Source organism: Cryptomeria japonica, chromosome 5, assembly GCF_030272615.1.
Source record: "Cryptomeria japonica chromosome 5, Sugi_1.0, whole genome shotgun sequence".
Taxonomy (NCBI): Eukaryota; Viridiplantae; Streptophyta; class Pinopsida; order Cupressales; family Cupressaceae; genus Cryptomeria; species Cryptomeria japonica.
In genome coordinates, this window is record NC_081409.1 from 432,883,105 (window position 1) to 432,907,987 (window position 24,883).

Below are 24,883 nucleotides of genomic sequence, written 5' to 3' on the forward strand. Positions count from 1 at the left end.
ATAGGTGATCGAATTGGGTTTGAGGAAGAGGTTTAAGGCCTCCGGTATTGAGCTTAATCGAAACTGTACTCAGGCCTGGGAGCTGCTATACTTGCAGTCCAATCTTCATTTCAGATTGTTGTTCGATATTTTCTGTAGTCAGTGAGACTCCTTTTGTGATGAGAAGTGTGCTCTAGGATATTGGCCTTCCTACATGTGCAGGCCCCTTTTTGTAATATTTATTCATCTGATTAGTGGATAGATATCATGGGTCTCCAATCCTATCGTGGTTTTTCCTCTTTGAGGTTTTCCACGTATAAATCTATGGTCTTATGGTGTTTATCTTTGTGGTTGCATTGTTTCTTATTGTTATATGCTTTTAGGTTTACCAGTTTCTGAGTTGCTGTATTAATAAGGTTAAATTTATCCATTTCGGTAGAACATTGATTCACCCCCCCTCTTAGTGTTCTTGGATCCCAACAATATCGTTATATTAGACCAGTATTGAGTTAGTATTTGGGATATCTTAGGCCATACCTTGCGTAACTCTAAATTCTTAGAGTTTGCCAGAACACAATTCATCCAACTATACTTATCTTTAGACAATGTTCTCAGAATTGAAAAAAGACTTGTCCCACAAACCGAGTTACTTGAAACAAAGTCTATCTTGAAACATCAAACAATCCAACAAAGTCTAAAATTTTACATACTTGTGACCATAGGTTTTCTTAGAGTCCCTAGGGTTTGCATCATCCTCATTATACTCCTCATTTACGTCCTTAATTTACATTTATCTTTGCATCATAGTCCTTGCATAGTCCTCATTATCGTCCTCATGAAAGCTCCCATATACATTGTCGTAATATTCACATAAGTCCTTGCATAAGTTTTACATAGTTATTAGAAAGTCCTTATTTGTTTCCCAATGGCATCCCCCTAGATATTTTTCATAGATATTTATTCTAGTAGCGTCATAATATTCATTTTTTAGTCCTTGTTTAGACTCCATATACGTCTATCATGGTCTGTCATCATTTATATAATCATCTTATAATGGGTCTACTAGGTGATGGTTTACTCCCATTTGAGCAACCTAATTTAGTGCCGAACGATGGTCAACGAGAAATCATTGACAACTTAGATAACTTCGTTTGGCAATTAAAGACAAGTGCACCTCAGTATATAGGAGTCGAGTCTGAGCTAGTCAGAGAGTATAAGATTGCCCACAAAATTGATAAAGAAATTGCAGCAAAAGTCCTTAGACAAGAACTTGAGAGACTTACATTACAAACACCTCAACAAAGTACTCAAAAAGTTCCACATTCTAATCCCCAATAGAGAGTTAGATCTAGTTTTACATAGATCACTTTTTGGTCTAGAGTCTTGCATCCATACCCAAGGTCTATTGTCCTCTTTCATTAGGTCCTAGTGTTCTCATGTAGTAGTCTTAAATGCCCATCACAAGTTTACAAAAGGTAAAGAGAAAAATGGATCCAAACAATGACCCGTCAATTAAACCTACTTGGAACATGGATATGTCAAATAATCAAAACTATCTACAGTCAAATCTTTATGTCATGCCAACAATACAAGAACTACAACAAAACTTGATGCATGAAGAAATTGAGGCAGCTCAACAAGACCCACACATCCTCATGATTCTAAATTCCCTCATAAACAATGACAAAGATAGGTATCTCTCTTTTTTATTACAACATGGTGCCAAGCTACCTCAAGGTTTTGATGTCACAACGATCTTACCACCACGAATTACTTTAAGTCAAAATAGAAGTCAAGTAACAAATATAACACAAACATAAGCTATGGCTTCAAGTTACTCCCAAAGTGTATTAACATCATCAATCCAAGCAACTTTGGTGTCAAACACAAGTTCTCAAGAAAGCACATCCTCCTCAACTATGAATGTTAGCACACAAATACAAGCTAATATAACTTTTCAAACCACACCAGCAATATCAAGTGCTTTGACACTAAGTCAAACACAAGCCTCACATGTTTCTCATATGACAAGTGAAACACAACCCCCAGTATATCACTCAATAGGTTCCATATACAGTCATCAGAACATAGGTCTAGGTTTTGCTAATATAATGAGTACAACCCAACCAAACATGGGTTCACAATTTTCTTATTTCACAACACTTAGCATAAGCCACAACACGCAAAATTATAGTTATGGTACATTTCAACAAGCTCCTACTTACACTATCACAAATCCTTTTGTGGGAAACATGCACACACAAAATGCACCATTGACTCAAACAGAAATTCTAACCCAACAAGTATAGAATCTCCAACAAGTGACAACTATGCAAACCGATAATGACAAAAAGAGTTAAACAACTTATCCCTTTGATCATATAATATACATGCCTTCTTTCCCTCCACATTTTGAAATATCAAAATTTGACCGATACTGAGGGAAAGGTGATCCTAGGGATCACATCAGAGATTTTTTTACTGCATATATAGAGGTTGCATATGAGGACACCTATCTGATGATATTGTTCCATAAGAATCTCCGAGGTTCCTCATTGGAATGGTTTTCACACCTTCTACCTAAGATCACATGATGGGGTGAACTATTTGAACAATTCAATGTAAATTTATCACATAACATTGATACTCCAATTACATTGATGGATCTATGTGTTACAAAACAAAATCAAAATGAAACCTTTGCATCGTTCTTACAATGATGGAGATATCTCTATCAAAGATGCATGAGTAATATTCTAGTGAGAAAGTTGACATGTTCTTCAAGAATTTGATTCCATAGATTAAATACCCAATACATATACAATGTTTGAACTCATTCAAACAAATCATTGAAAATACTTTAAAATGAGAGAAAGGGATTATAGAGAAAGGTATCATAAAACATGGAGCTTCTACAAACAATACAAACAATGATAAACCTAAGTTTTGGTCAAGAAACAAGAATGTGACTAATGATGGTGTTGTGGACGCCCGTACAGTGAACATGGCTCAACCAATTGTATCTTTACAAAGACTAGTGCAATCATCCTTTCAGAATAAAAGTTCATATCCAAAAAACAATACAATGTCAACAAATGCAAATTCTACACAAGCTACAAATACAAGATTCCCAAGAATGAATGCTCCAAGAAGGAATTACACGCTGCTAGGAGAACCCATTGAATAAATGTTAAGAAATTGATACAAACAAATGTGATCACTTTACTAGAGATTAGAGTGTATGAACTAGGTCCATTCAAACCAAGTTGGTGGAATGATAATGATTTATATGACTATCATTGCACAAAAGGTCATAAAACTACAAGTTGCTATAAGATGAAGAACCTAATTCAAGATTTGATAGACCAAGGTGATATCACAGTGGACACAAACAAAGCTTTGACAAACACAAATCACACCATCTTCAAAGACCCTTTTGTCAAACATGACAAAGGTAAGGTATCAACATCAGAAACATAAGACAACACTACTAAATATACAAAGGTTTCATACAACTATACCATCCATGCTATTAGCGCGGGAGATACAATAAATATTGACCCCAAAGAAGAATTTGATGATGATAAGAAAATTTAATGGACCTATAACTATGATAATTGGGTTTGAATGATGTCAGAAGCACCAAGGTATGATAAAGATGAGAATCTATGTCTTATAGACTGGGGGCAGGAAGAACCACCATATTCAAGATGGTTTGAAGAAGATAAGGGTATAGAAAACTTTATGGATGTCAGAATTTCACATGATTATAAGATGGGATATGAAATAAAACTTGATAACACAACATATTTTGAATGAGTGAAATCCCTCACAAGAGATAACATAGTGGCTACTATCAAAATAAATCCAAGAGACAAAGATTGTGCAGTAGTAACACATAGATCAAAAGTAACCTTACAAGGAGTACCATCAAATCATTCACTAGAAACTGGAAATTATGATGTGGTTGAGCAACTGAAGAAAACCCCAACACAAATATCTCTCTTTGAGTTGTTACGCATATCAACAAACCATAGGGGTATCCTAGATAAATCACTTCAAGACTCAGTAGTTGCTAGAGACATAGATTAAAATTATTTTCAATCCATGGTAGGAATCTGGTTGCTTCTACCCGTATTGCTTTCACAAAATGGAATATTCCTACTGATAGACCTCTTAACAATGATCCACTACATCTAGAGGCTTACATACATAAGAAGAAAGTTAGAAGAGTACTCATAGATGGAGGAGCTAGTCTTAACATCTGTACACTAAAGTTGGTCAAGGCATTGGGCTATTCTAAACTTCACATTGATCCCATAAAGAGAATAAACATAAAGGAATATGATGATGAAGAAAACCCTTCAAAAGGTGTGGTTACACTACCAGTACAAGTAGGACCTATCAAAATAGAGGTTACCTTTCAAGTCTTGGATAGAGAACTGAGATATAACATGCTATTAGGTTGCCCATGGATTCATGCCATGCAAGCTGTATTGTTGACATTCCACCAATGTGTTAAGTTTCCATATAATGTCATTAAAATCACCATCCATGGTGATTCGAACCCATTTCAACACTGTAATCACTTAAAGGCAAGTGTGGATAACCAAGTATCTATCAATAAAGAAGCTCCACTCATCAACAATTATAGAAGCACAAAAAGCTACACCCGTGACACCTTCTTTATAGATTAAAGATGTCGGTTGTCGAGAATATTCCATTTGAAGTACATCAAATGTCAAGCAATTATTTATTTCTCCTAGATCTTTTGGGAAACCTCAAACTACTATGATAAAACAAGATAGAAGAAAAGAGATAGTCAATACTCAGATTCATGCTCATTCATTAGATGGGGAGACTTACAAGAAGAATCCTTAGATGAATATGCCAATCAATGGTTATATAAAGAAGAAGATGACATGACAATAGCCAGGATACCCTTAGAGCAGTATGGAAATGGTTTCAAGATGCTACAAAAACATGGGTATGATGGTACCATAGGCTTGGGATCATAGAAACAAGGAAGAATAGAACTTGTTTTACCTCAGGAGAACCCAAAGAATCAAGGGTTAGGATATAAACACATCAAAAATGTAACAGAAGCAAGAAAAAAAACACTTGACATATTGAATAAACCTAGACCAACATCAGAGTATATACCTCAAAATTAGTTATCAATGCGGGTATTTCCTCCTTCATCTCATAGAAGCAAAAAAGAAGCAACATACCCTAGTATGGAATCAGATGGTAAAGATCTCAAGTGAATTTTACAAGAAACTAATGTGGCATCATACAATAGTATGGTACCCGAAAGATCTTCACAAACAAATATGGTAACAAAGAATGGGTTAGCACCTACAAATGAGTCTCAAACATGGATTTTGCCAATGGATACCATAATTCTACTAAAGGAAACAAACCTAGCTCTACCAAATGAGTTAGATGAAGAAAGGCTAGAATGTCTTATACCAGGATTAAGGGAAGTCTCCACCACACAAAGAAGATCTACAAGTTAGGAACAAATTCCATTATGTATGAATACAACTGAAGTTTCCCTACCACCCATTGAGGAACAAGATGAGATAAGTGACACAACATCAGACAATGGAACATATATAGAAAGTGTGATAAATTCTCACGACTATGAATTCCTATCTATTCAAAATATTATCCCACAAATAATAGACACGACATATGACAAATAACCACTCATTGATGATGGCATTGTCTACAAAGATATAATAGCTCACCCAAGATCAATAAAATATGTTTAGAATAACTAGGTGTGCACGATGTCAGAAACTTCTCTAGCAGATCAAAGAAAAGATTTACCCCTTATACATTCATATTTGATTGACTGGGGGCAAGAAGAGTCACCAAGTTGAAGAAGCTATCACAAAATTCCTTGGTGTTAGAGAAGGATTTCCCTATGGTGATCATAAGGCAGGGTTTTCTATAGACTTGGATAGAACAACATACTTTAGAGAGGCAAGTTCCTTTATGTTAGAAGATATAGATGAAAGTGATAACAACAATAAAAGAAAGTTAGACAATCTCCCTTTTGAACAAGAAAAAAATGCATTACTTATGAAAAAGAATGAAGAAATCAATATAGTAGAAGGAGAGGTTATACATAATATCCACTTAGCCAAGTCATTAAATCATGAGAAAAATAAAAAGTCTATACAATTGCTCAAACAACGCCCGATCAATTTTTCTTGGTCATATGTAGATATGCTAGGTCGAGACCCATAATTGGTATTGCATCACTTACCGTTGTTACCAGGAATCAAACCATACAAGAAAAAACTTAGAAAGATGCATCCACAGATTGCATTACTGGTAAAGATGGAACTACAAAAGCTTCTGAATGTGGGCTTCATTAGACCTATTGACTATGTAGAGTGGATATCAAATCTAGTACCTGTGACTAAACCCACTGGGGGTGTAAGAATTTGCACAAATTTTTAAATTTTTAACAAGGCATGTCGTAAGGATGATTTCCCATTACCTAACATAGACATGATAGTTGATCTAACTGCTGGGAATGAAATGCTTTCACTAATGAATGGTTTCTCAGGATACAACCAGATCATGATTGCACTAGAAGATCAACACAAGATTGCATTTACCTATGCATGGGGAACATACTACTGGAATGTCATGCTGTTTGGTCATAAGAATTTTGGAGCAATATATCAAAGGGCTATGACAACATTATTCCATAACATGATCCACAATATCATGGAAGATTATGTTGATGATCTACTAGCTAAATAAAAAACAAGAGAAGGTCACCTGGAATACTTGGCTAAGATATTTGATCGATTGGAACAATACAATGTCAGATTAAATCCAAATAAGTGTGTGTTTAGTGTCATAGCTGGAAAAATTATAGGTTTTATTGTTTCTAACAGAGGAATTGAGGTAGATCCAACAAACATCTAAGCAATCATTCATATGCAACCTCCATCAACACTCAAGCAGTTAAGAGGATTACAAGGAAGATTACAGTCTATAAGAAGGTTCATAGCACAACTAGCAGATAAATGTCACCATTTCAACATTTACTCAGAAAAGGAGTCACCTTCAAATGGATAGATCAATGCCAAGAAGCATTTCAAGATTTAAATGATTATCTTTTGACTAATCCAGTATTGGTTCCACCTACTCAAGGCAAGTCTTTATTACTATACATATCAATAAAAAACTCATCGTTGGGAGCCCTTTTGGTACAACATGATGATGAAGGAAAGGAAAGAGCAATCTACTACATAAGTAGAACCCTTATTGGATACAAGCTTAATTACATTCCCATAGAACGAGCATGTCTAGTGATAATATTCACATCTCAAAAGCATAGACACTATATGCTAAGTCACGAAGTTTAACTCATAACACACTTTGATCCTCTCAAGTATCTGTTGAGAAAAGCAAAATTAACTGGAAGATTGGCCAAGTGGGTCATGATTTTAAGTTAGTTTGACATACAATATGTGGACAAAAAGGAAATCAAAGGGCAGATTATAGCAGATCAATTAGCAGAAGCTCCCTTGCAAGACAGTCACCCACTACTAGTAGATTTTCTTGATGAATTTGTGTTACATTGACAACATCCACCACTTGGAAATTGTACTTTGATTGTTCTTACACAAATCAAGGAGCAGGAGCTAGGATTTTTTTCATCACCCCTAAAGGTTATTCTATCCCGAAGTCATTCAGAATCAATTTTCCCCATACAAACAATATAGCTAAATATGAAGCTCTCATCATAGGACTTCGTACAACTATATAGTGGAGGATAAAAGAACTACAAGTGTATGGTGACTCACAACTGCTTGTCAATAAATTCAATGATGAATGTAACACAAAGGATGATAAATTGATGCCTTATAAGCAAATGGTAGAAGATTGCAAACAACATTTCAACAACATCACTTTTGAGCAGATTCCAAGAATGTATAACAAGGCAACAAATTCCATTGCTATAATAGGCTCTCTCCTAGACATGCCTAATAATGAAACTCAGTTCAAGTTTATTGTAGAATAATTGATGGTACCAGAATATGAGATTCCCTCATCAGAATATGTGTGTGTGATTGTGGGTCCCAAATCACTGAGGTATAACCAGATATACACATACTTACATAATCAATATATGTCTTCTGATCTATCAAGAAATCAAAAGAAGACTCTTATTTGTCAGGCATCCAGACACACTATTATTGCTGACACATTGTATAGAAAGAGTTTTGATGGAACACTTCTTCGATGTCTTAATTTTAAAGAGGCACAACTTTCCTTAAAAGAGGTACACAATGGAATTTGCGGTGCACATCCAAGTGGTCATGCATTAGAAAATAAGTTATTAAGAACTGGGTATTACTAGCCTACTATGAAAAAGGATTCCTACAAATATGTACAAAAATGTCAAGTGCATGGGGGCCTCATTCATGCACCACCGCCTATCACATCACCATGGTCATTATCACTATGGGGGTTAGATCTTGTTGGAAAAGTTAATCCTACTTCATCCAATGGGCACAAATTCATCTTAACGACTATTGAATTTTTTACCAAATGGGTCGAGGCAATCCCTCTAACATACACCATTAGTAAGTAGATAGAAAAATTCATGCTTAACTACATCATTTGTCGGTATGGGATTCCAATGTGTATAGTGACTGACAATGGATGTCCATTTAAGAATCAAGAAATGAGAGAACTGTGTGAGCAATTCTAGATAGAACAAAGATTTGCAACGCCATATTATCCGCAAAGTAATGGACAGGTAGAAACAAAAAACAAAATAATGGACAAGACTGGCATCTCTAGTTAAATCTCGCTCTTTGGGCTTACAGAAGAGGGATACGCACACCTACATGAGCAACACCTTATTCATTGGTCTATGGTACAAAAGAAATTTTACCTATTAAAATAGAACTAGCTTCTTTAAGAGTCTCCTTAAAACACATCATATCAAATGAAGACTATCGAGTTGTAAGATTACAAGAGCTTAAAATGCTCGATGAAAAGCGACAAAATGCATTAAATCACTTGCAAGGATACCAAAATACATTAAGGAGTTACAATAAACATGTAAGACCAAGGAATTTTGAAGTAGGATATCTAGTTCTCAAAGAGAACCAAAGGGACCTAGTAGAGCGTGAAAAGTTGGGAAAGTTTGAACCTAACTGGCTAGGTCCTTTTATCATAACAAGGGTTGTAGGAAACAAAACATATAACTTGGATACTATGGAGGGAGATCCACTTCCTGACCCTATGAACAACATGCACCTTAAATGATACTACATCTAAGGGTTGGGTTAGTTTAGGTTTTACTTTCTGCATTGCATATCATTTTCTTCAAAGAACTGCATCACATTAGGTTTTTTTTATAAAAAATTCACCACATTCACAAAATTTCTGCATTAGCATATAAAAACATCAATAAAACAAGGCAACTGTCCAAGTTTATCATTTGTTTGCATTCAAGAGAAATAAGGGTTGTCACTTTTCTTAGATATTTAGACATGAAGTCTTTGAGCTCCTAAGGTCATTACACAATGATGAATCTCATAACTAGAACAACTTTAGAGGCTCACAATTATAACACATAATAGAATTAGGATACTAGTGCTCACAAGGGGAGAGTATCATCACACAACTTGATATGGATTATCCTGGTAGGTCTCCATAGGTCCCGACCCCCATGTTGGGTTATGCTAACAACCTCTCCTGATCCTTGGCCCCCATACAAGACTCATGCAGAACCAAAATACATTTCAAGAGGACAAGGGAGTTGATCTTGCCATTCCAGGCCTTCCCATCTCATCTTGAGCCTAAACAAGCACTCAAGCCATGAGTGGGGCATATATTATCTTGATTAATGTGATTAACTACCTAACCCCCTAATTCATTTATTAAGGTTATCAGTTATTAAGAAACTCCCCCAATGAGTTGTCCTGGTGATCACTTTAGGATCCTGACCTCAATGGAGAGCCACTCCCCCTTATGACACTAAGCCTACTCAAAAAGAACTCCAAGGATTAAGGTTAAACATCATCCAATTACACATTAAAAATGTGATCCAAATAGATTCAAAACCAACATTGCAACTTGACCACATACATCCCTATCTCAACAAAGACACACTAAGGATCACACAGATGACTAAATCATAAATCGATCCTCAATTACAAAACTACAGTTGGAATAGTGGAATAAACTAACAACTAAGTACAAATACATGAGTATGCACTTAATTATTAAAGACATCACATAAAAGTATTAGTAAATTAACTTCATTAAAATAATTAACATATTTAATAAAATATTTGTACGTATACATATGTCCACATTTAATTATTTTTCACTATATGACCATACAACATAAATATGAACTTAATCACAAGAATGATTAATTTGATAAATAAATGAATGAATTAATTAATATCAACATATTTAATAAGGATTAAAAAATTAATTACCAATCACCATTTGACCAAATTATACTCCCATGTTAAAAGCACATGTGAAAATAATCATACCACATTCACCAAATAGGGACAAAACATTGCTCATGGGTAAATAATTATGGCTACCGGATAATTAGTAAAGCCATATAATAAAGACACAAAACCCCTTATATATATTTCATCATACAAAACAAATTAAAACTTAAAACTAAAAGGAATACTACCATCCAAACATTTTGATAAATGAAATAATAATCAAAGAATAGAATACATTATACTCCAAAAGCTATAAAAAAAACCTAGAATCTAATAACAATTATATGACTTAACAATACTTCAGAATTTAAAACCCAATTAATGATAACACTACAACCGAAACTATATCATAAAAGAATAATCATAAACGGAGTATAATTACTAAAGGCAGATCTATAAATAATAGAAAACCCTAAAATCTAAAAGCCAAAATTAAACCATATAATAAAAATAATGCAGAGTTGATTGAGCATTAATTGGCTAGAAAAAAAAACAAAACTACACTACCAAGTAGAAATACTCCATGCTGGTGAAGGAAAACTGGCTTGGCGGTTGACAATGAATGCAGTGGTAGGAGGCTGTGTGGGTTGAACCCCCGCCATGTGGGTAGAGGGCTCCCCATGGTGGGAGCAAGTCCTCCCCACATGGGAGAGAGTCCTCCCCACGTCATGGGTGGGGATCTCATGCCCCTTCCTCTTCACACAAAACATAAAGCCAAAAGAAGAAAAAAGAAAAATGCAAAGCATAAAAACGTTCTGGCAACACACAAACATAAAGCCAAAAGAAGAAAAAAGAAAAATGCAAAGCGTAAAAACATTTTGGCAACACACAGACCAAGGGTATTCATCTACAATAATGCAAATGCTAATAATAGAACCAGGGAAAAAAAATGTTATGAAAATACAAAGGTTGAAGAGCCTCGAGTGAAAATGATCATCCATAAAGAGATTACAGGCAAGATAGAAATATAGATCTACACAACTGATAGCAAACATGAGTTGCCCAAAAATATTAAACACACATAAACAGGGAGGAGAAATACAAAATGCAAAAACTACATTCATCAATTTTGCACAGGAAAATAAAGTCCAACCTAGCAACACAAATCCAAGCCCGAATAAGTGAAATCCGTCGATCCAATACCAAAATATCCTAGACCCACCTTCCTCCGATCTCCTTTCCAATTTTCTTTCAAATCTCCCCAATCCAAGCCAACACTCCTTCAGAAAATCTTGGGGAATAAAAAATTCATCAACCGTTCCCCAACCAACTCCCAATGAACGGTAAAATGTAGTTAGATTTTATTTTTCCTTTTAAATATAGTTTATTTTATTTAATTATTTACACTATGGTTTTAATTTAATTAACTAGATTATAAATACCAATTTGTTAATTAATTTATTAAATATGATTATTCCTTTATACATATATATATATATATATATATAAATTAAATTAGTGCTAATTAAAATATGACAAGATAAATGTTTTAATTAATGAATACAAAGGACATGACAATAAACTTGTATACAAACACATACTTATACATAACCGAGATTATTGGATTTTGCCTATGTGGCATTTCGGTTAAGTAAACACAAGACATAAAACATTTCTCTAATATCGAGCAAGGGTTAAGGGTTTAGGTAAACAGGTTAGTATGCTATCTCCACAACCTCCATCGGGATTATGTAGGTATGCTTAGACTAGTGGAACCGGGTGGAGTCGATGCCTCATACTTGCAACACAAAGAAATGCATATACATGAATAACACACACACATGCACGCATGCACACCAGTTAAGGGGAATCATATCATCCCATGTCTCTCCTATGAGAGTGGCGAGACATAATCCCCTCACACTACAATCAATATCAAACACATAAAACATAACTCAAGTCATAATGCATCTCGTAGGCTAAGTAAATGTGTTAGTACATGGGCCAGTCCTTATAAACCTTATATATCAACTAATTGTCACTTAACCATAAAAAACATAATCAACATCCATATCTAATAAGACCACCAAAATTAGGGTTAGCACCTGATATTACCTCACAATTAGTAAACACAAACCATATCATCTAAGACATGCATTATCACAAATTAAACATGGAAGGGGAATTACACATAAACCTACTTCAAAAATCATTCTGAATGTAGAATCAATATCACCAAAGCAATCATAACGAATCTGCCAATGTCAAAGAGAATATCAAAAGTGCAAATAATTTCATAATTATCTTACACATCCAATCACCAAGGATGGATCAGGGAGGGGCACTACACATACCTAGAAAATCTGATTGATTGTGAAACTCAATTGCAATAACAACCAACTTTAGCAATGCATCAAAATAGGATTCCATAGTCTCCAAACTAATATGAATATCAAGAAATACTCACAAATAGGCCTTTCAACCATAGACACCACCCAAGCAACAATTATCTTCACCAAAACCCTAGCGCTAGGTAGAACTAAAAATCTCACATGCCTAAACAAGTACACCAACCAAGGAGTTTGCACAACCAACTATGGAAGATGAAAGTAGAAATAAATCTCCTCAAAGCACCTCCAAATTGACCCTTAAGAGGTCTGATAAATAATGAGCTCTATAAACTCCAAAATATAAAATCTCAATGAAGTCCAACTACAATATTCGTATGAAATCATCACTAAATCCACTTGATTGGGTCTCTCACCAACATTTTGGATTAAGGCAAAAATAGGTTTTGAAGGGACCCTGAAACCCTTTTCAACAAAGATTTTAAAAGGTTTAGAATCAACACAACCAAATAGATACCAAAACCAAACATGCAGTAGAGGATAAAGCAATACATAAAGCAGCCAAAGAGCCAGCAAAAAACTAGACTAACTACAAAAAACTAGTAGAGACCCACAGACCAACAAAAAAAATAAATAGAGAACATCTATTACATGAGGGTCTTAAGGGTCTTAGAGACCTCAACCTCACGAAGACTCATATTGTTAGCAACAGACCTAATTTATTTGTAGTCCAAAGTTTGAGCAATATGTTTCTTCTTCAGGTTCCCTCTAGTCCGCTTGTAAGGACCAAAATTTGCTTGTTTGTTATCTTTGTCCTCATCCACACTGATCAACACCTTGTCCTGACCATCAAGACTATTGACCATTATGTTCATGGACTCCATTGTTTGCTTGAAAATTTTGTGATTGTTGGCCATAATGGTCCCGAGAGTAACCTGGATTTTCTTGTAATTCTCCTAAACAATGGAGAAACGATTGTCAAACCCTTTTTTCATGTGATCAATGCCAACAACAACTTGGTTAACACAGTCCACCATAGATTTATTCTCTTCTTCAATCCACTGACCATCACCATGTTATTTATCTTGACAGGTAGGAATAGGCATAGCTTCCAGCTTGCTCCCCAAAGCCCTTTGGTTAAGTTTGACCTCTTTGAGTTCATGGAAGAGCCACTTGAAAAGGCTAAAAGAATCAATAGCATGATCTCTAGCCAAGCCTAGGATATTCTCATAGTCCTCCCTCTTATCACTCAACTCCACGCTCTTAGGATGAAGGTCCTTCTGAGCAGCATCTCCCATTGTATTAGCCTTCAAATTACAAAATGAGGGGGGAATTTCAAAGGTGTGGCTACCAGGCTCCAAACCGACTCTCTGTTTGGAATTATTATCCTCAAAATTCCCTCTATGACCATCAGAAGAAGAGGCATCATTACCAGCAGAGGTAGAGGAGGAAATAATAACCTATTTCAAACCCTTCTTGCCCTTACCCTTGACAGATTTAGCTTTAGGGGAAATCCCAGTCTTAGCTTTTTTGGGAGGAGAGAAAGTCTCATCCTTTGACTCTGAGGAGAAATCCCCATACTCAGAGTCCCTAGCACTGGTATTATCATCAGATGAGGTAGGGATATAAGAGGAAGGGGCAGGAAGGGCCCAAGCATACTTATCAATTAACAACAACAACCCTTCATGAAGAATATGGTATTTAACAAGGTTCTTCCTATGATCTTTGAAGCTAGTTTGAAGGGAAGACATCAAGAAAAATGGAAGAGAAACCCTAACATTATGGCGGAAGTGATTTAACAAAAAAATATGGTGGCTATAAACCCTAGTAAAATGCCCATCAAGAGTGAAGTAATCCATAATTACCTTAAGGAGTTGGGTCCATATGTCCTTGAGAACATTGATGTCATAATAACTGGTCATCTTCTTCACCAACTTACTGTTGGCAATTGATACTCAGTTGGTTGGTTTCACTATGTTGTCATTGATGGAAAAATGATATTGTGTTGCAACTTCATGTTTTGGTTCAGTTGTGTACCGGTAGGTACTTCACAAACACTACACTGACACTAACAGGACAAAAGGATTTCTTTGGTTACCGGCAATGCAAATCAACATGGTTTAGAATATGGTTATCGATATTGAAGGCCGACATCTCTTGGATCCAACATCGACAATTATTATTAATATTTATGCATTCATATTATCTTGCCGACATGTAATTTGATATTGTATATATCTTTGTAAGCCGACATAAGGCATGATAATTTGTATAGGGTATATAGGCCAGTTTGATAGATCATTTTGATAGAGACATGAAATAGGAGATTATGGATATGCGAATGTAATATTATGGGAAATATATAAGAGAGATTATGTATGTGAAAAAATTCATGTATGGGTTATTCTGGTAAAGGGTTTAGGGTTTCAGATTGGAACATACAGAGCTTAAACTAGAACTATTTTCTGGCATAGAAGATGCTATCTTAGTAGTTCAACACTTCTCCAGATTGTAGTCTATATTTTTATGTAGTCAGTAAGGTTCCTTTTGTGATTGAACAATGTGCTCTAAGCTATAAGCCTTTCTGCAAGTGCAGGACCCTCATATTCTATAATATATTTTCATATGGACAGTGGATGGATATTGTGGGTTATAAATCCCACCGTGGTTTTTCCTCTTTGAGGTTTTCCATGTATAATTCTGTTAGATAGTTCAAATAACCGAAAGACAACTGAGAGGGGGGGGGGGTGAATCAGTTTTCATAGATTACCAGAACCATTAGCAATTTAAACTTAAATACTGGAACCCAAAACATTAATACCGAAATATAAGATAAACCAATTAAGCATAAACAATAATCACAAAATAAATACCATCCACATGGCACCAAGATTTGTACACAGAAAACGCGGTAAAGGGTAAAACCATGGTGGGAAGCCTACCCAAAATCAGATAATACTTCTATAGTAAGTATGTGAATTACAATTGAGGGGCCCACACTTGTAGGAAGGCCAAAAGACTAGAGCACACTGCTCATCACAAAAGGAGCTTCACTGACTACATAGAAATCCAGACTACAATCCGGAGAAGTGTTGAACTGCAAAAGATAGCATCTCCTATGCCTAAGTATAGTTCCAGTTTAAGATCAATACCAGAGGACTAAATCCTCTTACATAAACCCAATTCTATCTCCAATGATCGACCAACTCCTCTACCTGAATGATATTACATTATTCATAAATTACATTCCTTGACCATGACCTCTAATATTAACCATGATGATCTACAATGAGATCTTACATCTGTTTATACAAAACCCTCGATCATAAACAATCAGGTCGACCACCAAATGATAAACCAATTACATAATTAGAAACCATGTCAGCCTAAGGCCAAACAAATAATATCATCACATAAGACATCTTGAAAATACATCAATAGGTCCTATCCACACACTACATTATAGCCAGTCCATAACCTAAATCAACCGAGACCAAGTATAGGTCCACACGCTACAACAATGATCTCCATCCACCAAGTCTTGAACCTGATCACCAACAACATCCTGAAACTACACAAAAATCTGCACCAACACCACTTATGCAATTCATCAAAGATCTCCACCAAAAGCTCTGCCGGTGAAACGGTCACCGGAACCAGAAACCAAGCTTCTAAGCAAGCAGGATAGCATCCAAAATCCAGACCAAAACCAACTGACCAAATATGAGCATGAGTATCATGAACAAGTCAATTCCATCACCAGACTATACCAGAGCCTACCAGATCATGCCAGATCCAAGTTAACCAGAAACCACTCAACATACTGGGACTAGAAGGGTGCCAGTAAAGCATCCAAACAACTAGTGTTGGCATCAATGATGAAACATCAATGCAAAAAAATCAATTCCACCAAATGGCTAACAATTTCCCCCTTTGGCATTGATGGCAACACTAGATGTGAAAAATATCTAAGTAACAAGAAATGCCAAACAAGTCTCCCCCAATGGAAGAAAAATATCTCGCATAGAGATCTGAATATCTCTTTGTTTCTCACAACAATATCAGTCCCCCTTTGTTTTTCTTTTTTCACTTTTTTTTTTCACATCAATATCACTCCCTCTTTGACATCAATGCCAGAAATCTGACAGTAATATCAAAGTAAAAACATAAACAAGAAAAAATGACTTCTCCCCCTGAGCAGTAGCATCCCACATCAGTGCCATAATGAATAGTATCTCTGATAGTGCATGTCGGACTGATGCCAAACCGCATCAATAAAGTCTCTACCGGAGGGGAAAAAACTCCCAATTTGTCTCTCAGGTACTCAAATGATTCCTTGGGCAAAGGTTTAGTGAAAATATCTATAATCTTCTCTTTAGTGTTCACATAAACCAGTCTAACTTTATTTGCTTCCACCTTCTCCTTCAAAAAGTTATACTTGATAGACCTATGTGCTTTAATTTAGAATAAAATACCAAATTCTTTGATATATCAATAGCACCAGAGTTATCACAGTGAATAATTACTGGTTCATCACAATCCACCTTTATATCCTTCAACATTTGCTTCATCCATAAAAATTGTGTATAGTTAGTAGCAGTAGAAATATACTTAGCTTCAACAGTAGATAAAGAATTACATGACTATTTCTCGCTGATCCATGAAAACAACTTCTTTCCAAGAAAGAAATCTCCATCAAAAGTACTTTTCTGGTCATCAACATCTATATATGCACATAAATTAAAGTTATCATCCTTAGGGTACCACAAGCCATATTCTGGTGTACCTTGCAATTATCTAAAAATCCTTTTTACCGTCATCTCATGATTTTCTCTAGGATCACTCTAAAATATTGAAACAATACAAACAACATTCATAATGTCAGGCCTAGTCTGGGTCAAATAAAGCAGACCTCCAATCATAGATTTGTATCTTGTAGGATTTACCGATGCAGAAACATCTTTTCTTGTCAATTTCTCACTTGTAACCATAAGATTACTTACTGGTTTATAATCTCCCATACTAAATTTCTTCAACAATTCCTTAGCATATTTAGTTTGATAGATGAAAATACCTTTGTTAGTCTGAGTAATCTGCAAACCTAAGAAAAATTTCATCTCACCAATCATAGACATCTCAAATTCTTTCTCCATATTTGTAGAAAATTTTATGCATAACTTATCTTCACCTCCAAAAATAATGTTATCAACAAATACTTCAATAATTAGTATATCATCATCAATGATCTTATAATATAAATTTTTGTCAGCACTGCCCTTAGTAAAACCAAACTTCAAAAGATATTTATCCAACCTTGCATACCAAGCTCTAAGTGCTTGTTTCAATCCATATAAATCTTTCCTTAGTGTGCAAACCATATCTATATCATCTGATAGTGAAAAACCATCAGGTTTCTCAATATAAACTTCCTCATCAAGATCCCCATTCAAAAAATGCACATTTAACATCCATCAGGTTTCCAGTCTTCTTGTCATCACTCCATTTCTCTTATCCCCAATGATTTAATCTTCTGAATGATTCAATCTCACATACCTAGGAGTCTTTTGACTCTTTGTTCCTCTTCCCTGTTCTTCAGATACTATAGATTTCTTTGATACTACCGGAGTGACTGGTTCAACTCTTTGTTCCAGTAAAGGTACTACCAGTTCAGATATAATCATTTCCACTACTGGTTCCTTCTCATAAACTCTGATCTGACTTCTGTTCAACTCATCTACTTGACATTAGCACTCTCCACAATTATCTGTAATCTCTTTTTATAACATCTATATGCTTTGCTTTGATTAGAAAAACCAAGAAATATGCCTTCATCACATCTAGGATCAAATTTCCCAACAATATCATCTCTCTTGATATAACATTTATTTCCAAAAATTCTGAAATACTTAATTGTAGGTTTATTGCCAAACCAAAACTCATAAGGTGTCTTACCAGTTTCTCCTTTGATATGTACTTTGTTGAATGTATAAACAACTTTACTCACTACTTCTCTCTAGTAGATATGAGGTAGACTAGCTTCCATCATCATTGTTCTAGCAACATCCAAGATAGTTCTGTTCTTCCTTTCCACAACTCCATTTTGCTGAGGTGTCCGGGAAACAGAAAATTGTCTTCTTATACCATGCTTGTCACAAAAGTTATTAAACTCACCAGATGTGAATTATCCACCATGATCTGATCTTAAACATTTAATCTTCAATCCTGCTCAAATGCTTCAGATTTTTCTTTCAAAAAAGTAACCCACATCATTCTAGAATAATCATCAATGATTAGCATGAAATATCTATCACCTTGAAATTTTTTAACTCTAGCAAGGCCACACAAATCAGTATGAATAAGATCAAGAACATCATTTGATTTATCTTGTATACTCCTAAAAGAGGTTCTGACCTGTTTACCCATTTGACATTCTTTACATACTGGATTATAGGGCTTCATAATCTTAGGTATATCCCTAACTTCTTTAGTTGAACTGATCTTCACAATGCAATCAAATTTCACATGACATAGCCTTTTATTGCATAGCCAACTCTCATCAATCTGTGTAATCAAACATTTCTTCTCACCAGAGTTCAAATGAAATATATCACCTTTTTTCGGTGTACTGGTTGCTATCTCCAAGCCATATCTGTTAATAATTTTGCATTTTCCATCCTTCAACTATAATTGAAATCCCTTATCTACCAATTGACCTACACTCAAAAGATTATGCCTCAAACCTTAAGATAACAAACATTGTTAGTATTGTTCCTACCATCCAGTGACATAGTTCCTTTTCCTTTGATAATACATGCCTTGTCATCTCCAAATCTAACTAGACCACCATCAAATTCTTGCAAAGACAAAAACTTCCCTTTATCTCCAGTCATATGATGTGAACAACCACTGTGAATTACCCATTCATCATTGTCTTCAATTTAAGCAGCAAGTACCTTCTCTTTAGGTACATTCTCTTCCAATGCTGGATTATCTTCCTTGATATACAAGAATACCCATTCCTTCCCATTGGCAGATCCACTAGCAGAGTCTTCTACTAGTTCATCATCACAATTAGTAATGCCTTCCTCATCCACTATGTAGCATGATTTGTCTCTATTTTTCTTGTATTTATACTTATTCTGATATCAAGGGTTAGGTTTAAATGATATTCTAACTCTTTCTTCAAATCTTGAATTTCTTTAAGGACATCTAGATGCAAAATGACCAATCTTATTACATGCAAAACATTTAAAAGGTTCTTTTCTTTCATACTTACTTCCTACCAGTCCTTTAGGTACTCTTCTAGAAAATAGTGCTTCATGTTGCTCAAACTCATCACATTTGTTGGACATTTGGTGGAATTGATTATGTGTTACATTGGTGTTTTATCATTGATGCCAACACTAGCTATTTAGATGCTTTACCAGGACCCTTCTGGTCCTGGTAGGTTGAGTGGTTTCTTGTTAACTTGGATCCGCCATGATTCGGTAGGCTCTGGTATAGTCTAGTGATGGAATTGGCTTGTTCATGATACCCATGCTCATATTTGGTTAGTTGGTTTTGGTCTACTGATCGGATGCTATCTTGCTTGCTTAGAAGATTGGTTTTCTAGTTCCGGCGAGGGTTTCATTGGCAGAGATTTTGATGGAGATCTTTGATGAATTACATAAGTGGTGTTGGTGCAGCTTCTGGTGGATTTTCTGGATGTTGTTTGTGATCATCTTCGAGACTTGGTGGATGGAGATCATTGCTGTGGCGTGTGGACCTATACTTGGTCCTGATTGACCTAGGTTATGGACAACTTTGATGTAATATATGGATAGGACCTATTGATGTATTTTCGGTATGTCTTATGTGTTGATATTATTTGTTTGGTCTTAGGCCGACAAGCTTTATAATCATGTAATAAATTTATTGTTTGGTGGCTGACCTAATTGTTTATGGTTGAGGGTTTTGTATAAATAGATGTAAGATCTCATTGTATATTATCATGGTTAATACGAGAGTAATGTAATATCATTCAGGCAGAGTAGTTGGTTGATCATTGGAGATCGAATTGGGTTCATGTAAGAGGATTTATTCCTCCAGTATTGAGCTTAATCAGAACTATACTCAGGCATATGAGATGCTATCTTTTGTAGTTCAACACTTCTTCGAATTGTAGTATGGATTTCTATGTAGTCAATGAGGCTCCTTTTGTAATGAGTAGTGCACTTTAGGCTATTGGCCTTTCGGCAAGTGGAGGCCCCTCAATTGTAATTAACATACTTAATGCAGAAGTATTATCTGACTATGGGTAGGATTACCACCATGGTTTTTCCCTTTATCGGGTTTTCCACATACAAATATTGGTGTTATGTGGATGGTATTTATTCTATGATTATTGTTTATGCTTAATTGGTTTATCTTCTATTCTGGTATTAATGTTTTGGGTTTTGGTATTAAAGTTTAAATTGCTAAAGGTTCCAGTAATTTGTGACAACTAATTCACACCCCCCCTCTTAGTTGTCTTCCGGTTATATGAACTGTCTAACAATTGGTATCAGAGCTTTGGTCCTCTCTGCAAAAAGCTTAACTACTTGAGGAAGATCCTATGGCGACTAATAGTTCAAGTTCATCTAGTTCTTCTGGAGCTATATTTTGTAAGCCCTACCACTGACTTACAAAATGAATGCTACTACTATTAATGAGTTAAGAACAATGGCTAATGCATCTGTCAACATAGATACTTTGGTTGGGAAACTATCTGCTTTTGAGCTTAAAGAATTTGGACCTTCTAGAGCTGTGAAGTCTGAACCTGCTTTTCATGCATCTACATCTACAACCGGTAAGCAAGATTGGAAAGCTTTGTATGCAAAGGAATTGGAAGATATGAAAAGAGAAGATGATGAGTTTGAGCAACTTGAAGCACTATTTTCTAGAAGAGTACCTAAAGGACCGGTCAGAAGTAAGTATGAAGGAAAATAACCTTTTAAATGTTTTGCATGTAATAAGATTGGTCATTTTGCATCTAGATGTCCTGAAAGAAATTCAAGATTTGAAGAAAGAGTTAGAAGATCATTTTAACCTAACCCTAGATATCAGAACAAGTATAAATACAAGAAAAATAGAGACAAATCATTCTACATAGCAGATGAGGAAGGCATTACTAATTCTGATGATGAACCAACAAAAGACTCTGCTAGTGGATTCGGTAATGGGAAGGAATGGGTATTCTTGGCTATCAAGGAAGATAATCCGACACTAGAAGAGAATTTACCCGAAGAGAAGGCACTTGCTGCTAAAATTGAAGACAAGGATGAATGGGTAATTGACAGTGGTTGTTCACATCATATGACTGGAGATAAAAGGAAGTTCCGTCTTTGCAAGAAATAGATGGTGGTCTAGTTAGATTTGGAGATGACAAGGCATGTATTATCAAAAGAAAAGGAACTATATCACTGGATGGTAAGATCAATACTAACAATGTTTATTATGTTGAAGGTTTGAGGCATAATCTTTTGAGTGTAGGACAATCTGTAGATAAGGGATTTCAATTACTAGTTAAAGGATGGAAAATACAAAATCATTAACAGATTTGGCTTGGAGATAGCAACCAATACACATAAAAAGGTAATATATTTCATTTGAACTCTGGTGAGAAGACATATTTAATTACACAGATTGATGAGAGTTGGCTATGGCATAAAAGGCTATGTCATGTGAATTTTGATTGCATTGTGAAGATTAGTTCAACTAAGGCAGTTAGGGATGTACCTAAGATTATGAAGTCCTATAATCTGGTATGTAAAGAATGTCAAATGGGTAAATAGGTTAGAACATCTTTTAGGAGTATACAAGATAAATCAAATAATGTTCTTGATCTTATTCATACTAATTTATGTGGCCCTACTAGAGTTAAAAGTTTTCAAGGTGATAGATATTTCATGCTAATCATTGATGATTATTCTAGAATGATGTGGGTTACTTTTTTGAAAGAAAAATCCTAAGCATTTGAAAAGTTTAAAATCTTTAAGGCTAAAGTGGAAACTAAGACAAGATTGAAGATTAAGTTTTTGAGATCAAATCATGGTGGAGAATTCACATTCGATGAGTTTAATAACTTTTGTGACAAGCTTGGTATAAGAAGACAATTTTATGCTTCCTGGACACCTCATGAGAATGGAGTTGTAGAAAGGAAGAACATAACTATCCTAGATGCTGCTAGAACAATGACGATGTAATCTAGTCTACCTCATATCTACTGGAGAGAAGCAGTAAGTACATCAGTTTATACATTCAAAATAGTACATATGAAAGGAGAAACCGGTAAGATGTTAGGATTCCCAAAGATACTGAGAGGGGGGGTGAATCAGTATCTAACTGGTTAATAAATTTACTTGACTTAAAACATGAAAAGCATATTAAACTGTGTACCAGTAAACAAGAAATAATGCAGTAAACAAGAATAACAACAACCACATGAGAAGCACACCATAACATAGTATTTTAACGAGGAAACCCGGTGTGAGAAAAACTTTGATGGGATTTGTGACCCACAATCTTTGCTTACTGGCCAATAAGGGAATATTACTCTTACAATAGGGGCCCGCACATGCAAGAAGGCCAAGTGCCTAGAGCTCACTGTTCAATTACAAAAGAAGTCACACTGACTTACAAAAATGGATTATATTAATCCAATGTCTTGTACTGCTTTAGATTAGCATCTGCTATGCCAAATCCAGTACCGAGTTAAGCTCTGCTACATACATAAACCCTTAAACTATAATTCACATAGTAGGTCTCCTTATCTCCCATCCTATCACACACCTTTTCTATTACAAAATGATCTCATACATATATGAGTCATATTACAACTCGCCATGTCGGCTTACAATGATTTTACAATTAATTACAAAATACATTTCAAACAAAATTCCTATCGGCCAGGGTGCCGGTATCCTTCCTTTCACTGCTGGTGTTTTGTGTGCCAGTGTAGAGTTTGTCATTGCCAGTGCCGGTATCCTGTCTTGCCGATATCATATGATTGTAAGGTTGCCATCAATGAAAAAACCTTTAATCACCTGCAATTTCTCATTGGAGTGTGCATTTTCCAACAATCTCCCCCTTTGGCATTGATGGCAACACTCATGAGAAAAAACAAAAGTGTCCAAAATGATATCCAAAAATAGATTGCCAAAATTGTCTTACCAAAACTGTATGCTCCCCCTGAGCAGATGAAGTCCCTTCCTTCTGACCATTTTTCTCATCCCACTACTCCCCCTTTGACATCAATGACAAAGGTTGTCATTTGCTGTCAGTGGAGTCCTCCCCGAATTCTTGTAACCGGTGGGTTACAATCTGAAAGATATCTGTCAAAACTAAATTTATGCCATTGCTGAATGTTTTGCAGTCTTTTATTACCTCTTGTGTTCTCTGCATTGTACCGGTGAGTATGTGCATTTTCTCTTCTGGTGTCTTCAGTGCGGGAACCAGAGCCTTAGATATTTCTTTTCTCAAAGAAATAAGATACTCTAGTCTTGGACTAAGTTTTCATTTTAAGTCCTTTGCCTTATCCTTTATTCCCTGTTTGCATTTTCACAAACAAAGTTTTAGGCTTTTCAATTTGGCCGGGTGTCAGTGTCTCTGTCTATACCTGTGCTTCAACCTGTATCAGTTTGGGTTTCTCCAAATGTGTATCAGATGGTTTCTCTGATCTTTCAGTTGCCGGTTCCTCAGTTTGTGCCTCTAAACTTTGCTTAGCCAGTTCTTCAGATGGTTTGTCTATTATATCTACCGGTTTCTCAATGGTATCCTCTGCTAGTTGCTCTGTTTGTGTAGGTTTTTCTGTGTTTAACTCAACCTCTACAGCCGGTGACTCAGTGGTAACATATTTCTCCTTATCCTCAGTGGTCTCTCTATCAACCACGACATTAACTTCCTGAGTATCTACATTTACAGTATACATGATTTCTGATTCAGGGTTTCTATCTTCTACCAGAGTCTTCATACTCTCAGTGGCCGGTTGATTTGCAGTAGTGTCTACCGGTGGAGTATCTGAAGGAGGTGGGGGCATATTGTCAGTTATTTTTAAACTTGGTGGTCCACCTACCTTGCCTT